This window comes from Neolamprologus brichardi, unplaced genomic scaffold (genome assembly GCF_056152115.1).
Source record: "Neolamprologus brichardi isolate AB-2024 unplaced genomic scaffold, ASM5615211v1 NODE_ptg000033l+_length_6344489_cov_1, whole genome shotgun sequence".
Lineage (NCBI taxonomy): Eukaryota > Metazoa > Chordata > Actinopteri > Cichliformes > Cichlidae > Neolamprologus > Neolamprologus brichardi.
In genome coordinates, this window is record NW_028270137.1 from 978,710 (window position 1) to 995,594 (window position 16,885).

General features: G+C 45.4%; 1 pseudogene; it reads left to right on the forward strand.

Moving 5' to 3' along the window:
- The first annotated feature begins 386 nt into the window (after window positions 1-386).
- On the forward strand, window positions 387-2,829 carry LOC148094598 (uncharacterized; annotated as a pseudogene).
- Window positions 2,830-16,885: the final 14,056 nt, after the last annotated feature.

Consider the following 16,885-nt stretch of genomic DNA (forward strand, 5'->3'; position numbering starts at 1 on the left):
CGAGCTGCTGCTTTGCCAAGTGGATTTCTGGCTGCGGGCAAAGGACCCGACACATCAGTGTGTTTTAATTTGTTTTATACTGGTGTAATTTGACAGACTGTGACTGCTGCGGCTGTCGATTTTATTTGTTTCTCGTTTTATTTTTCTGTATCAGTAGGCACCATAGAGATTGATTTTTTAAGTATTTTAACCCCTTTTTATATGTATATATTGTCGCAGACGGTGAAGGCGCTGCAGGGAAAACAAATCCTTTTTTTGTCTCACCGCTTTTGCATGCACAGCGGTGGGCCTGAGTGAAGACAGCACTGAAGATTTGCCTTTTTTTTATATTGTTTTGCCCATTTGGGGTCATGTGTGAGTTGCCGTCTCTTTTTAACCTGTGTGCTATGTCGGTTTGTTCTTAAACGGTTCCCCGCAGCGCTCGTCCTGTCTCACGGGCAATCATACAGTTTTATCGATTTTAATAAGGTAAAGTTTTTAATTGTTTTTAGGTGCCGCTGTTACACTGTTGCTTTTATTTTGTATTAAAAAATGAAATTCTTTTTAACTGACTGTGCGCCTACGGCTCTGTCCTATTTTAAATAGGGACCTACCACGGGTCACATAAAGTTTGCTTCAAAGTGTCTAATTGCTGTAAACTCATATGCAAGGTCACTTTGAGTGGGTGCACTTAGGAATAAAACCATCAGTGTCTCCATTCAAAGTGATCTTGATATGAAACATAGAACTCAATTTGATAGACCTAACATGGAAGGTCAGGTAGAATTTGTAGCAGTCGATGAGCGTGTCTATTTGAGATGTTCTTTAAGTGAAACATATAATCTAAAGTTTGCTTCAAAGTGTCTAATTGCTGTAAACTCGTATGCAAGGTCACTTTGAGTTGGTGCACTTAGGAATACAGTGGGGCAAAAAAGTATTTAGTCAGCCACCGATTGTGCAAGTTCCCCCACTTAAAATGATGACAGAGGTCAGTAATTTGCACCAGAGGTACACTTCAACTGTGAGAGACAGAATGTGAAAAAAAAATCCATGAATTCACATGGTAGGATTTTTAAAGAATTTATTCGTAAATCAGGGTGGAAAATGAGTATTTGGTCAATAACAAAAATACAACTCAATACTTTGTAACATAACCTTTGTTGGCAATAACAGAGGTCAAACGTTTACTATAGGTCTTTACCAGGTTTGCACACACAGTAGCTGGTATTTTGGCCCATTCCTCCATGCAGATCTTGCTACTGGTCCAAGCAGATGCACTTACTGAATTCAAGAGACAAGTTCTTGCATGAGTTGAACCAATAATACAGACTTGTAATGAACGCTCTTCCTTAAAACTCCAGCTACTGTTCTTCAAGATGGCGCTGGAGTGACGGCAGCCTTTCCAAGTAGCTCTGCAACACCGCACTTTTTCTTAACTTTTAACTTTTTTTAGACTAGGCTTTCAAACTTTATTTCACCTTCCTCTAGTTACTGTACTTCTACCTCTTAGATATAGCGATACAAGATGGATAATGCACTTTTTAAAACTTCTGGAACCAGCTCCTTCATCTACTCGAGAGCGGAGCTGCTGGCTCTAAGAACAAAGGGACAGACCGGCATGCGACACAACATCCCGGCTGAGATAAAGAGGAGCTACAGAGGCTGCAAGGCTGGAGCGAGGAAAGCGGATCACCGGAGGCGATTCAAACCATCAATCCCGACAGTGATAATGGGCAACGTGAACTCGTTACCGAATAAAATGGACGAACTGTGTGCTCTGAACAACCACCGACTATACCGTGAGTGCAGTTTGTTTATCTTCACGGAGACGTGGCTAACCGAGCTAACGCCACAGGCTAACGTAGACCTATGCGGTTTCACATCCGTGAGAGCCGATAGGGACACGCAGGCCAGCGGAAAAAGCAGAGGTGGGGGACTCATTGTCTACGTTAACAACAGATACTGCAACCCCGGACACGTCTCCGTTAAAGTTTCGGTATGCCGTCCGGACCTGGAGCTGCTAGCTGTTAGCTTGCGGCCATATTATCTACCTCGGGAGTTCAGTCATGTGATCTGTGTGTGTGTTTACATCCCTCCGAGGGCCGACGCAACAGCTGCCTGTGAGAAAATACACACAGTCACAGCAAGACTCCAGACACAACACCCCGAAGCTTTCATTATTATATCTGGAGACTTTAATCATGCCACACTGGATTCTACTCTGGCTGCTTTTCACCAGTTTGTGAATTGTCCCACAAGGAGCAACAGGACAATTGACCTACTGTATGCTAATGTGAGAGATGCATACAGAGCCACCCCCCTCCCCCCACTAGGGAAGTCAGACCACAACCTGGTTTACCTACAGCCACAATACACACCCCTCGTCCAAAGGCAGCCTGTCACAACACGCTCCATCAGGAGATGGACCCCAGAAAAAGAGGATGCTCTGAGAGACTGTTATGACACCACAGACTGGGACGTGCTTCTGAGCCCACATGGTGAGGACATAGAGGGGGCGACACACTGTCTTACAGACTACCTCAACTTTTGTGTGGACACGGTCGCCCCTGCTAAGACGGTACGGTGTTACCCTAATAACAAACCGTGGGTAACACAGGAAGTCAAAGCTGTCCTCAACATGAAGAAGAAGGCTTTCAGGAGCAAAGTGAAGGAGGAGATGAAAGCAGCACAGCGGGAGGTGAAACGCTGCCTGAGGGAAGCAAAGGACACCTACAGGAGGAAGGTGGAGCAGAAGTTGGAGAGGAACAATATGAGGGAGGTCTGGAATGGTGTGAAAACCATCACAGGCCACAACACCAAGAACAGCACAGTGGGGGGGACTGTGGAGAAGGCAAATGAACTCAACAACTTCTTCAACAGGTTTGACCAGCCCACAACCCCCCCACCCTCACCCTCACCTTCACTACAGAGCCCTCTCCCCACTCTCCTACCTCCCTTGCTTCCCCCCCTTCCTGACACTATGATGACACCCCCCTCCTCCAATCCCTCTCTCAGCAGCAGGACATCTTCCCCCCCCTCCTTCCAATCATCTCCCAGTGTCACAGTGGATCAGGTCAGGAGACAACTGAGGAAGCTTCGCCCCAGAAAGGCAGCAGGTCCGGACAAGGTGTGTCCGAGGATGCTAAAGGCGTGTGCTGCTGAACTTGGGGAGCCGCTACAACGAGTCTTCAATCTCAGTCTGCGACTGGGGAGAGTGCCCACCCTATGGAAGACATCCTGCATCGTCCCGGTCCCCAAAAGGAACCGGCCCAATGAGCTGAATGACTTCCGACCGGTGGCACTGACATCACATCTTATGAAGACTCTAGAGCGGCTCTTCCTCAACCTCCTCCGACCACAGGTACAACAGGCCCAGGACCCACTACAGTTCGCCTACAAGTCGGGTGTGGGAGTGGAGGATGCCATCTTGTACCTCCTGCATAGAGCCCACTCACACCTCGATGGGGGAAAAGGCACGGTCAGGATCCTGTTTCTTGACTTTTCCAGTGCCTTTAATACCATCCGGCCCTGTCTGCTCCAGGAGAAACTGAACAGGATGGAGGTGGACCCCTGCCTGGTGGCTTGGATCTCCGACTACCTCACCGACAGGCCACAGTACGTCAGGCTGAAGGACATCACGTCTGACACTGTGGTCAGCAGCACAGGAGCACCACAGGGAACTGTGCTGTCCCCTCTTCTCTTCACCCTGTACACCTCTGACTTCTGCTACAACTCTGAATTATGTCACATTCAGAAGTTTGCAGACGACACAGCCATCATGGGGTGTATCTGGGATGATCAGGAAGAGGAGTACAGAAGTCTGGTGAGGAACTTTGTCACATGGAGTCACACAAACCACCTGCAACTCAACACCTCAAAGACTAAGGAACTGGTTGTGGACTTTGGGAGGTCCAGAGCAGGTCCACTGCCGGTTCAGATAGAGGGGGAGGAGGTGGAGGTGGTCAACAAGTACAAGTACCTCGGGCTGTGGGTGGACAATAAACTGGACTGGTCATGCAACACAGAGCACCTGTACAAAAAAGCCCAAAGCCGACTGTACTTCCTCAGGAGGCTGAGGTCTTTTAACATCTGCAGGAAGCTCCTGAGGATGTTTTACCAGTCGGTGGTCGCTGGAGTACTTTTCTATGCTGTGGTGTGCTGGGGGAGCAGCACAGCAAAGAAGGACTCATCCAGGCTGGAAAAACTGATCAGGAAGGCTGGCTCTGTGGTTGGCATGAAGCTGGACACTCTGGTGACAGTGGCAGAGAAAAGGACACTAAAGAAACTGCTGGATATTATGGACAATGCTGGGCATCCTCTGCACACGGCCATAAACAACCAGAAGAGTCTGTTCAGTGACAGGTTGCTTCTCCCAAAGACAAGAACCAACAGACTTAAAAACTCCTTTGTCCCACACGCCATCAAACTGTTTAACTCCTCTCTGGAGGGGAGAGGGAAGGGAAACAGGAGGACAAAGGAGGGGGGAACAACTAAGCTGTAGTGTCTCTCCACTTCACTGTGTAATACCTTTGTGCAATACTTTTTGTTAACAATCATACTTGAAATGTGCAATTCACTTGTATTTTTATTTTTATTTTTATTCCTATTTATTCTATTTATCCCCTTTGTATATTTTATCTATATATGTCTTTGTATTTATATATGTGTGTGTGTGTGTATATATATATATATATATAATATTCTTGACTCTGTAACTTCTGTCGGTGCTGTGCTTTTTGGAAAACAAATTTCCCAGAGGAACCTACCCGAGGGATTAATAAAGTTCTATCTCTCTCTCTCTCTAACAGTGAGTCCGGAAGATCCATCCATCCATCTTCATCCGCTTTATCCGGGGCCGGGTCGCGGGGGCAGCAGCCTAAGCAAAGAGGCCCAGACCTCCCTCTCCCCAGCCACCTCCTCCAGCTCGTCCAGGGGAACACCAAGGCGTTCCCAGGCCAGCCGAGAGATATAATCTCTCCAGCGTGTCCTGGGTCTGCCCCGGGGCCTCCTCCCGGTGGGACATGCCTGGAACACCTCACCCAGGAGGCGCCCAGGGGGCATCCTTGTCAGATGCCCAAACCACCTCAGCTGGCTCCTTTCGATGTGGAGCAGCAGCGGCTCTACTCTGAGCCCCTCCCGGATGGCCGAACTTCTCACCCTATCTCTAAGGGAGAGGCCAGCCACCCTTCGGAGGAAGCTCATTTCCGCCGCTTGTATCCGCGATCTCGTCCTTTCGGTCACTACCCACAGCTCGTGGCCATAGGTGAGGGTAGGGATGTAGATCATTCCCGCTGCTTCACACTCGGCTGCGAACCGCTCCAGTGCGAGCTGGAGGCCCTCACCCGATGAAGCCAACAGAACCACATCATCCGCAAAGATCAGAGATGAGATTCTGAGGCCACCAAAGCGAAAGCCCTCCGCCACTTGGCTGTGCCTAGAAATCCTGTCCATAAAAATTATGAACAGAACCGGTGACAAAGGGCAGCCCTGCCGGAGCCCATCACCCACCGGGAACGAGTCCGACTTATTGCCGGCAATGCGAACCAAGCTCTTGCAACGGTTGTATAGGGATCGAATGGCCCGTAGCAATGGGCCAGACACCCCATACTCCCGCAACACCTCCCACAGGACACCCCGAGGGACACGGTCGAATGCCTTCTCCAAGTCCACAAAACACATGTAGACTGGTTGGGCAAACTCCCATGCACCCTCAAGTATCCTCGAGAGGATGACGAGCTGGTCCAGTGTTCCGCGACCAGGACGAAAACCGCATTGTTCCTCCTGCATCCGAGATTCGACTAGCGGACGAACTCTCCTTTCCAGCACCCTGGCATAGACTTTCCCGGGGAGGCTGAGGAGTGTGATCCCCCTGTAGTTGGAACACACCCTCCGGTCCCCCTTCTTAAAGATGGGGACCACCACCCCGGTCTGCCAATCCACGGGTACTGCCCCTGATCTCCACGCAACATTGCAGAGGCGTGTCAACCAGGACAGCCCTACAACGTCCAGAGCCTTCAGGAACTCGGGGCGGACCTCATCAACACCAGGGGCTCTGCCACCAAGGAGTTGTTTAACTGCCTCAGTGACCTCGCCCCCAGAAATTGGCGGGTCATTCCCCTCATCCCCAGACTCTGCTTCCTCCTCGGAAGACGCGTCAGTGGGATTAAGGAGGTCCTCAAAGTATTCCTTCCACCGCCTGACAATTTTCTCAGTCGACGTCAGCAGCACTCCGCCAGCACTATACACAGTGCAGGTAGAGCACAGCTTTCCCCTCCTGAGACGCCTGACGGTTTGCCAGAACCTCTTCGAGGCAGTCCGAAAGTCTTTTTCCATGGCCTCTCTGAACTCCTCCCACACCCGAGTTTTTGCTTCAGCCACTGCCCGAGCCGCATTCCGCTTGGCCTGTCGATACCTGTCGGCTGCCTCCAGAGTCCCACAGGCTAACCAAGCCCGATAGGACTCCTTCTTCAGCCTGGTGGCTCCCTTCACCTCTGGTGTCCACCATTTGGTTCGGGGATTACCACCACAGCAGGCACCAACCACCTTGCGGCCGCAGCTCAATGCAGCAGCTTCGGCAATGGAGGCGCTGAACATGGTCCATTCGGACTCACCACCAGGTGGTGATCAGTTGACAGCTCAGCCCCTCTCTTTACCCGAGTGTCCAGAACATATGGTCGCAGGTCTGGTGATACGATTACAAAATCGATCATCGACCTACGGCCTAGAGTGTCCTGGTGCCACGTGCACTTATGGACACTCATATGTTTGAACAAGGTGTTCGTTATGGCCAAACTGTGATTAGCACAGAAGTCCAATAACAAAGCACCGCTCGGGTTCAGATCAGGGAGGCCGTTCCTCCCAATCACGCCCCTCCAGGTCTCGCTGTCGTTACCCACGTGAGCATTGAAGTCTCCCAGCAGGACAACAGAGTCTCCAGGTGGAGCACCTTCTAGCACCCCCCCCCCCAGGGACTCTAAGAAGGCTGCGTACTCCGAACTGCCACTCGGCGCATAAGCGCAGATGACAGTCAGGACCCGTTCCCCGACCCTAAGGCGCAGGGAACAAACCCTCTCATCCACCGGGAGAAACCCCAACGTACTGGCAGCAAGCCGAGGGGATATTAGGATACCCACCCCAGCCCGCTCACACCAGGGGGCAACTCCAGACTGAGACAGAGTCCAGCCCCTCTCCAGGAGACTGGTTCCAGAGCCCAAGCCATGCGTAGAGGTGAGCCCGACTATATCTAGCCGGTACCTCTCAGCCTCACGCACTAACTCAGGCTCCTTCCCCACCAGAGAGGTGACATTCCATGTCCCTATTGCCAGTCTTGGCAGCCGGGGGTCAGTCCGCCAGGGCCTCCGCTCCTGGCCGCCACACAATGCACCCGACCCCTATGGCGCCTCCTGCGGGTGGTGGGCCTGCGGGAGGATGGGCCCATGTCTCCTCTTCGGGCTGTGCCCGGCCGGGCCCCATGGACTAAGGCCCGGCCACCAGACGCTCGCCCTCGGGCACCCTCCCCGGGCCTGGCTCCAGGGCGGGGCCCCGGTAACCCTATCCCAGGCAGCGTAAACTGTTCCCTCTGTGTTTTTTTCATAAGGGTCTTCTGAATCGCTCTTTGTCTGGTCCCTCACCCAGGACCAATTTGCCATGGGAGACCCTACCAGGGGGCAAAAGCCCCCAGACAACATAGCCCCTGGGATCCCTGGGACACACAAACCCCTCCACCACGATAAGGTTGCGATTCACGGAGGAGTTGCGATTCACAGAGACCTTTTGGAATATCCTGTGTTGTCTGTGTTTCCAAATCCATGAGGGTTACCTAGACATGAGTCTCCTTTTATATGAACTCAAAACTCCTCTTGCAGTCCCACCCACATTTAAATTGACGAGATTCAATCATGAAACTAATGGATGGCTAACGACTGTCGTAGCACCCCATTGTATTTTGTTGTCATCTTTTGTCTCCAGTCGCTGTTGAAGGTTTCATGCGGTTTTAATCAGAGGCATCTTATTAACACATAAATTAATGATTCCCTGAACTATTCCCTGCTTATGTCCTTGCCTAGTCTTGTGGGGTTTTTTTGTATTTTCCCTGGAACATTCTCTCACAGTCTGTTCTCTAAAACCTAAAAGAGGAATTATGGATTGGATTAACTGGTCCCTAAATGCAATTGACACCCCTTTCTCGACGAGAAGTTTGGGCTTGGGTGAGCCTGAGTGCTGAAGATATCTACCTATTCGGAACCATGGTAACAGGGTTCTGGCTGATCGGAGCTGGCTTGGCCCTGACTTATCGAAGAATTAAGAAAGCGGAACCAGCTGTTCAAACCCCCACAAGGCTGCCCGCTGGGATTGGAACGATGGGAGAGGCATGAGTTTCTCAAAATGGGCTCATTGAGTCAGCACGGATAAGATCTTGGAGAGGCTACGGCTGCTGTGAATACTCAGAATAAGATCTCTGACTGCAGACTGGATACATCTTGGAAGGGCTAGCCCGGAATAACATCTCTGGGCGCAAAATTGGATGACATCTCGGGGAGGCACACTGCCGTGAGTTCTCAGAAATCGGCTCCTTGAGCACAAGAAATGACAACATCACAGAACGCAAGTATGGCGAAGCTCGTGGCTCTCCAACGGGAGATTGAGAAACCAGTGTTGGACTGTAGAACTGCTCTGAAATTCATATGAGCTGTTCGCATTAAAGTAAAAAAATAACATCACTTCATGCGGATACCCTCTCGGCGCCAGCTACAAGGCCGGAGCTGAACAAAAGACCCTGATAACGACTGTGTTTAGTCTGTTCCTTCCCATTCCATGCAAGGCCACCAGGGTTGGCTGGAAGACTGTTTACTTAGCCTGGCAGGGCGGAGGACACTGTCTCAGCTGAACTATGGAAACGCACACACATACATATACTGATACTGATAAGCACTCACCGACGCATCACCCTCCCTACCCCGGATCCAACGCCACCTCCAACGCTTACCTCCCCTCTGATGTGGACATCAGGTCAGTTGGAGGCGCAGTCGAAAGATTGCAGCGGTCCCAGATCAGATGTACACACTGGAACTCTTTCCAATGTTGCTTGTCTGTATTTATTGTGCTATGGTGTGTTGATATCTGTGCATTCCTGTATTATCCTTTTGTGTTACACATTTCAATGTTTTTTTCCTCACTACCTAGCCAGACCTGTCTCCCCAATGTGATGTTTGTGTATTGTATGTACGATCGGCAAGGTCTGTCATCTCGGTTGTGGGCAAAAGACCTGCAACTGACAAATAAAGGCTATCTCATCTCATCTCTATTCAAAATAAAGACTTCCCCAAATAGGAGCACTAAGGCAAAAGGAAAACCACAAGTGTTTCCATTTGAGGGGTCTCTACTTGAGACGTTCTGTAAGTGAACCATGTTAACTAAAGTTTGCTTCAAATATAAATATAAATACAAAACATATACAGTAAAGCCACATAGAATTTTCTTCTATTTGGTGCTCTAGTTGAAGTTTGCTTCAAAGTGTCTAATTGCTGTAAACTCATATGCAAGTTCACTTTGATTGGATGCACTTAGGAAAAGAACAACCATTGATATGAAGCACAGGACATGTAGCTTCAAATATTTATGAATTTCTTATGTATAGCTCTAATCCATGATTATTATATTAGACCTAATGAGTACAACAATAATTAGCACGTAATGTACTCAGAATCCAAGTAAGTGCTTAAGTCTCTGTAATGTTCATGACCAATCTTATGCTTATTGAATACATATATAACAAGGGTATCAGTGAAAAAGCTGATGTCTTGAATGTAATACTTTGTTGCTGAGATCAGGGGTATAATTGCTAACACTTACAGAACCTAAAATTCCAGTTGGTAATAGTCTCTTTTGTTATGACGGTGAATAATTCCTTAAATTATGTCATTGTTTCATCCTGATGTGAACCCAATCCAAGATCATCTCAAAGGAAGCACTTGGGGAAAAAAAGAATCATTCCATTTTCATTCCATGAAATCTTGACAACTCAGTTGAATTCAACTGTATTTATACACCACCAAATCACAACAACAGACGTCTCAAGGCGCTTTAATTAAGTTGTGTACAGCGCTTTGAGTGCTCAGAAAGAGTAGAAAAGCGCTATATAAGAACCAGTCCATTTATATTGTATGTAGACCTTACAATAAAAAATTCAGAGAAAAACCCAACAATCATATGACCCCCTATGAGAAAGAACTTTGGTGATAGTGGGAAGGAAAAACTCCCTGCTGTGGAAGAGAGCCAGAGATTAATAACGAGTGTGATTAAATGCAGAGAGATCTATTAACACATGTTGAGTGAGATAGGTGACTAGAAGGAAATAGTGCATCATGGGAATCCCCCAACAGTCTACACCTATTGCAGCATAACTACGGGAGGACTCAGGGTCACCTGATCCAGCCCTAACTATATGCTTTAGCAAAAAGGAAAGTTTTACGCTTAAGTTGTAATAAGGAATTTTATTTTAACAGGACATAAAGATTTCGGAATGTCAAAATACAATATGAATCAAAATCCAAGAGTCCAATTCAAAACTTGCACTTACTGTAGTTTGAATTCCAGTTGGTGACAGTTGTTTTTAATGATGGTGAACAAGTCCTGAAATAACCTGGCTGTGTGATCCTGATGTAATACAATCAAGATTACTTTGAAAGGAAGCACTTAGGAAAACATGAACCATCAGTGTCTCCGTTCGAGGTGATCTTTGTGTGTTATGTCCTGAAAATCTAAAGTCAGCTTAAGTTAACATGCATCTTTATATCAAGTCCTGCAACCTTGGCAAAGAGGAAAGATTTGCAACAAAGATTTCTGTTAGACAAAGTCAGCTACAATTCATAATGCAAAGGTAATTTTACAGTGATTTTTGGCTGTAGAAGACATCAACAACACAACAACAATGAGCACTTACTGTATTCAGAATTCAAATAAGTGCTTATGTTGTTGTGATGTTGGTGACTTAATTTAGCAAAGCACTTTAATTAAAGAAGTGTGATCTGTGATTTTTTTTGTGGAAAGCAAATCCAACCTTTTCTTTAAAAAAATAAATAAATAAATAAATAAATAAATAAAGCTTAATTGTATCTCGAGTCACAATTCAACATTATGGGCTAGGAATATAGTTTAGCAAATCATTTACATACACACTTACTCTTTCAGAAATCAACCTAATCCTACTGTTTTCAGTCAGTTCATGGTTTGTTGTGGACAACAGCATTACAACAATTAGCACTTGATGCTTTCAGAATTCACTTAAGTGCTCATGTTGCTGTGATCTTGGTGACGAATTCAGAAGTTTATATCATCATGTGACCCTGATAGAACTATAAATAGACACCTAACATGATCAAGTACCTTAACAGAAGTACTTTCTTCATTAAAACACAAAAAACCCCAAAGTTACTGTTCTTATGATAAGTATACTTTGGATTACTTCCATCAAAGGATAATTATAAGCAGAACTAAATAAGTCAATGTGGTAATAACAATCATAGAACATAAAACCAATGGGTCAATAACAGATATGTAAAGAACATGCTTACTTACCGATGAATTTGACCATGGTTTGTAGCATCTGCCATTTGGTTTCCCTTTTGCAGTGGATGTGGTGATATACTTATAGGGTACTCTTAACTGCTGGGTGCTGCCTCTTCCACCCAACTCCGCCTTCTTTTACACCAAATTTCAATGGTCTAGATAATGGCTGGCCAACGACCAAACCATGATTAACAAAGAACCATTGTCACACCTTAACTCAGGTCATCAGACATTCGGGAGTTAGATTTACTTGATAGAACTAGGGCTAAAGTGATGTTTAGAAATGGCATGAAAAAATGAGAAATAAGAACTTTCAGCCAAAAGTTTTTAAAATGTCCTTAACACAGAACATATATAAGTCATATTTGTCTGTGATAGCAAACTATGGTTTCCCATATGTCATTCATCAGTTAAATTCCTCACTTATAGCATTTATCTTGGGTTAAAAAATAATGACTTAACTCTATAATGATATTTTCATGACTACTGAGAAAATAACCTTAACCTGAAAAATGAGCACTTACTTTAGTGTAAGTCAGTGAAAGTTAGAATAATTATGTTATGATTAAGTCATGTCGTGTTAGTGGTAAATTTCAGATTTACGTAATAAATTATATAACATAAACTGTAATAGGATTTTATGATTTTTGTAGTTATCTTAACGTGAAAGCTGATATATTGTTCACTGATACTGTTGTATACCTGATAGGATTTATTATGAACCAAACTGTGTTTTAATGCAATCTTTGATTGTCTTTTTTTACTTGCTGAGTGGTTTCAAACTATAACGCCCTTCTCTCTCTTTTGACATGTTTCAGCGTTGTTTGATGCAGCTGCAGACAAATATTTATTTTAGAGTCTCCGAACAATTTACCTCAATTTCAATATACTAGTGCCTGCTGAGTTTCACACCTACAGTTTCACCTTCAAGTCTGTGTGTCTTCCACTTTCTTTCTCTTTGTCTCTTAAACTAATGTGAAGACTCACGCACACACACACACACGCACAAAGCGAGTTTGGCATTGACATTTGACATCACAACAGAGAAGCGAGTCTGGCATTGATATTTGACATCACAGCAGAGAAGCGAGTCTGGCATTGATATTTGACATCACAACAGAGAAGCGAGTCTGGCATTGATATTTGACATCACAGCAGAGAAGCGAGTCTGGCATTGATATTTGACATCACAACAGAGAAGCGAGTCTGGCATTGACATTTGACATCACAACAGAGAAGCGAGTCTGGCATTGATATTTAACATCACAGCAGAGAAGCGAGTCTGGCATTGATATTTGACATCACAACAGAGAAGCGAGTCTGGCATTGATATTTGACATCACAACAGAGAAGCGAGTCTGGCATTGATATTTGACATCACAACAGAGAGACTGGATGTGATGTCAGACCCCTCTAAATCGTGTATTTTACAGATATTTAATTCCAATGATTTGACTGCATCATTGTGTCTTTGAGTTATGACCCAAACTCTCTTTCAACTTTGTGAATAAATTCACGTCCCCCTGTGACCTCATAATTACACCACAGTTCAGATGGGATGAATGAGTCATGAGGTCACACCAACAGTGACAACATCAGCAGTGACATCACTGAAGTTGCCAAGTGAGTCCATAAATAGAACCCGTGACGTGGAGCAGGTACCGCTGTTTTGGACAATGCCACGACACAGGTATAGACGCAAACGTGCTTCTCGCCCCGCTCGCAGACGCAGGAGAGCCCACAAGGCCTCGGGTGTCCGCAGACGTGGGAGAAGATACCGTCGCAGACATTAGACAATCTCAATAAACATGTAGGATGAACATCAAAATGTGGTCCAATCAAGTTTTTTTAGATAATATATGTTGTTGTTGTTTTGTGTTTGTTATCAATGTTGTGAAAAAAGTTAAGCGTAGTAAGTCATCAAGCACTGATTACTCGTAGAAGAGCACCAATAGGAGACAGAACTAATTAGAAGGTGTTATTATTCAGTCTGTACATCAAATAGAAGGCACTAACCACAAGGTGAACTTCAATGCATCTCTGTGTGAATGTGAACGGGGCGAGAAGACCCCCACTGACTGCATGTCTTTAGACTGTGGGAGGAAGCTGGAGAGAACATGCAGACTCCACACAAAGACCCCGGCCTGATGGGGTTAGGGTCCTGAGTTTGATTCCCCAAACTGAGGACAGAGGAAGGGATGGGCGATGTTCATGTGTGCCCAGGTGTATGATGTGGCTCTTTGCGGTGACACAGTAAAAAATGTGGCTGTTTGTCTGTGACTGGTTGGCTGCCCCAGCCCTGGCCCTTCTTGTATTTCAGTAATGTCTTTTTCTCCCGTCTCCTCCTCTCGTTTACATGTTTTGCCCTTGTGACCCATTCCTTCTGTCACGTGTGTTTTCCCCCCAGCCATCATGTTCTGTTTGTGCTTAGTTATGTCCATGTCTCATCTCTAGTCCTCTTTTCCCTCTGTATGTATTTACAGTGTACGTGTTCCTCGTCGGTTCGTCATGCTAAGTCTGCGTGTCTTATTCCGTCATGTGTCATGTATCACTCCAAATCTCACTGACTTTAACTGATAATAACTGTTTGCTGAGTGTTATGTCTAAAAGGTATTGCACAATCGCCTCTAGTAGAGGATCAGGTTTGTTTTCCACTGATAATGGATTTTAACATGACTGACCAATGATTGTGGAGCACGTCCATGTAGGATCTTATAAATACAACGAGCAAACTTAAATGTTTTAAAATGTTCAAAACATAATATATTATATTTCTGAAGTATGACGGAAGGAAAAAGTTTCATATTTTTAAAATATCCAATTCCATATGATCAAATTTATGTCAAAAAGTTCATATTTATTCCTCCTATGTCATGTGTGAGTACTGTACTGTAAATGTCATATATATCACATGATACTGATAACCTAATGCTAATAACTATGCAGAGGTCTCTAGGCCTCGACTTTTATGGAGCATGTGAAGTTTGGGGCAGAGTGGACAAAGAAAAGTTTCTCAGCAGGTTCAACAGGTTGCTACAACACAGGCCGATGAAGTATTGCACTCACTCATCCAAACTGGCAAACATGTAACATACACCCTAAGACTGATCCTGCTTTTTACTCCTTTGCTATGATTTAATTTGATATTATGTAGCCTTGGAGACAGTTTGCATAGATTAGAATGTTAGATTCCTGTGATGTCATCAATGCCCGATGTTTTGTTTTAATGTCTTGTGATAGTTCTAAGTGCAGACAAAGTCAGAGTTCAAGTGAGTTTAGTCCAATTTTGATCCAGTTTCTGACATGTGGTCAAAATCTTGGCCGACCTTTACCACACCACGTGCTGTGGGTGTGCGTAAATATCTAGGTGAGTAAAGTCCTTTACCTGTTAAATTCAATTTGTTTTGTCTCTCTGTAGAGGACTTTGAAGAAAAATACGAAGAGCAGGATAAGCTGGGTGAAGGAGGCTTTGGGACTGTCTTCTTTGGAAAACGCAGAGAAGACAATTTCCCAGTATGGCTTCTTATGTGTGCACTTTACAATTCTTCTAGTTCCTCCTGTTCTCTTTTTCTAAAACACATTTTCTCTGTAATGCAGGTGGTGATTAAGCATGTTGCTCAGTTTTTAGTCAGCTACCTACCAGTGGTAAGAAATGTTTGTCTTTTTCTGTTGTTTTCCCCCAGCGTGTACCTCAAACAGCCTAATGTTTGAACACTGACCTTGATGTTCTGTTTCTCAAGCTTCTTAATGGTAAAATGACCGAGATTCCCAAGGAGGTGGCATTGCTAATAAAAGTGGGGGCAGGACCAGAGGCTACGAGCAGCAATGTGACGCCCGCTTAAAACGACTGGTATGACTTGGAAGACGAACTCATTATGGTCTTTGAAAGGCCAAAAAAACATAGACTTGGAAGCCTACCTGGCAAACAGAAGAACCTTTGTGCACGAGAGGGAGGTTAAGGTCAGCGAGTGGCAAGACAACATATATGGCAAACTTTAATGGATAATGTAAATCTGATTATTTGAACGTGTTTTTCATCTGTCTGTCTGGTCATAATGAGACAGCTGGTACATGCAGCCGCTGAAATGCAATCGAAGGGTGTCTACCATCGAGACATTAAGCCAGACAACATTGTGTTTGACACATCGCCTGATCATCCAGCATTTCTATGTGTCAAATTCATCGATTTTGGTATTGGAGTCCCTTTTAGACCAGAAGCAGTCACACGAAGAAATGGTAGGTCGTCAGCCTCACTGTTTAAATGTCCTTGCCTGCCCACACGCTTAGAGTCCACATGAATTCCTTACCATGAATAATTACTCTCTGGATTTTAGGGACCAAATCAGCAACTTATGTTAGTTCTTTTTTAACTTGTAGTTCTAAATTAGAAGATAATTGTGATATTGAAATATAAAAATAAAAGTATGGTAAGTATGACTGCACAGGGGCTTTGTGGCCTGGCTGCAGAAGTCACTGGATAGAAAGCTGCTGACGTTTCACTGCATCCTGCACCAAGAGGCATTGTGTGCGCAAACCTTTCCTCTAGAATGCACAGAGGTCATAAATGTTGTCATTCAGATCATCAATAAAATAATGGCAAAAGGTTTAAATGCTCTCCACCTCATTACTGGATGAGGTGGAGAGCATTTACCCTGATCTCCTGCTGTATGACAGAGTCCTGCTGTCCAGAGGAGAGGTGCTGAAACGCTTTGCTCCATGTAAGATAAGATAACTCTTTATTGTCATTGCACAGTCATACATAGTACAGTAGTACAATGAAATTGGAAAATGTCTGGGAGAGGTGAAAGTTTTCATGAGCAGCAAAGGGCTCGCCTTTTCTGCGCTGGAACAGCCAGAGTGGCTGAAAAAGCTGCACTTTGTGGACATTACAGCGAACCAGAAGAAGCTGAATACAACTCTTCAGGGGAGAGGAGGCACAGCGTTACACATGCTGGAGGAGGTGTTAGCGTTTGAGTGCAAACTGACAGTTAATAAATTCAGAGCATTTGCAGTCTGCAATCACCACAGTTATTTGGGAAATAATTCCACGAGTTCAGAGAGGAATAACCCACATTATCCTTCCCCATCACTGCCCTGACCATCGATCCATCCCTGTTAAATGTGACTGGATTTTCAGGTGATACTGAGAACCTTGTTTGAAACATGGAATGCCATCCCGACACATAAACATGAAGAAATATGCATTTGGAGTCCTGACGATCTTCAGATCCACATACGTATGTGAGCAGCTGTTCTCCACCATGAACTGTGTTACAAACAAACACAGCTGACGCCTCACAGACGACAGCTTACAGTCCTGCGTAGATGAAAGTGACTT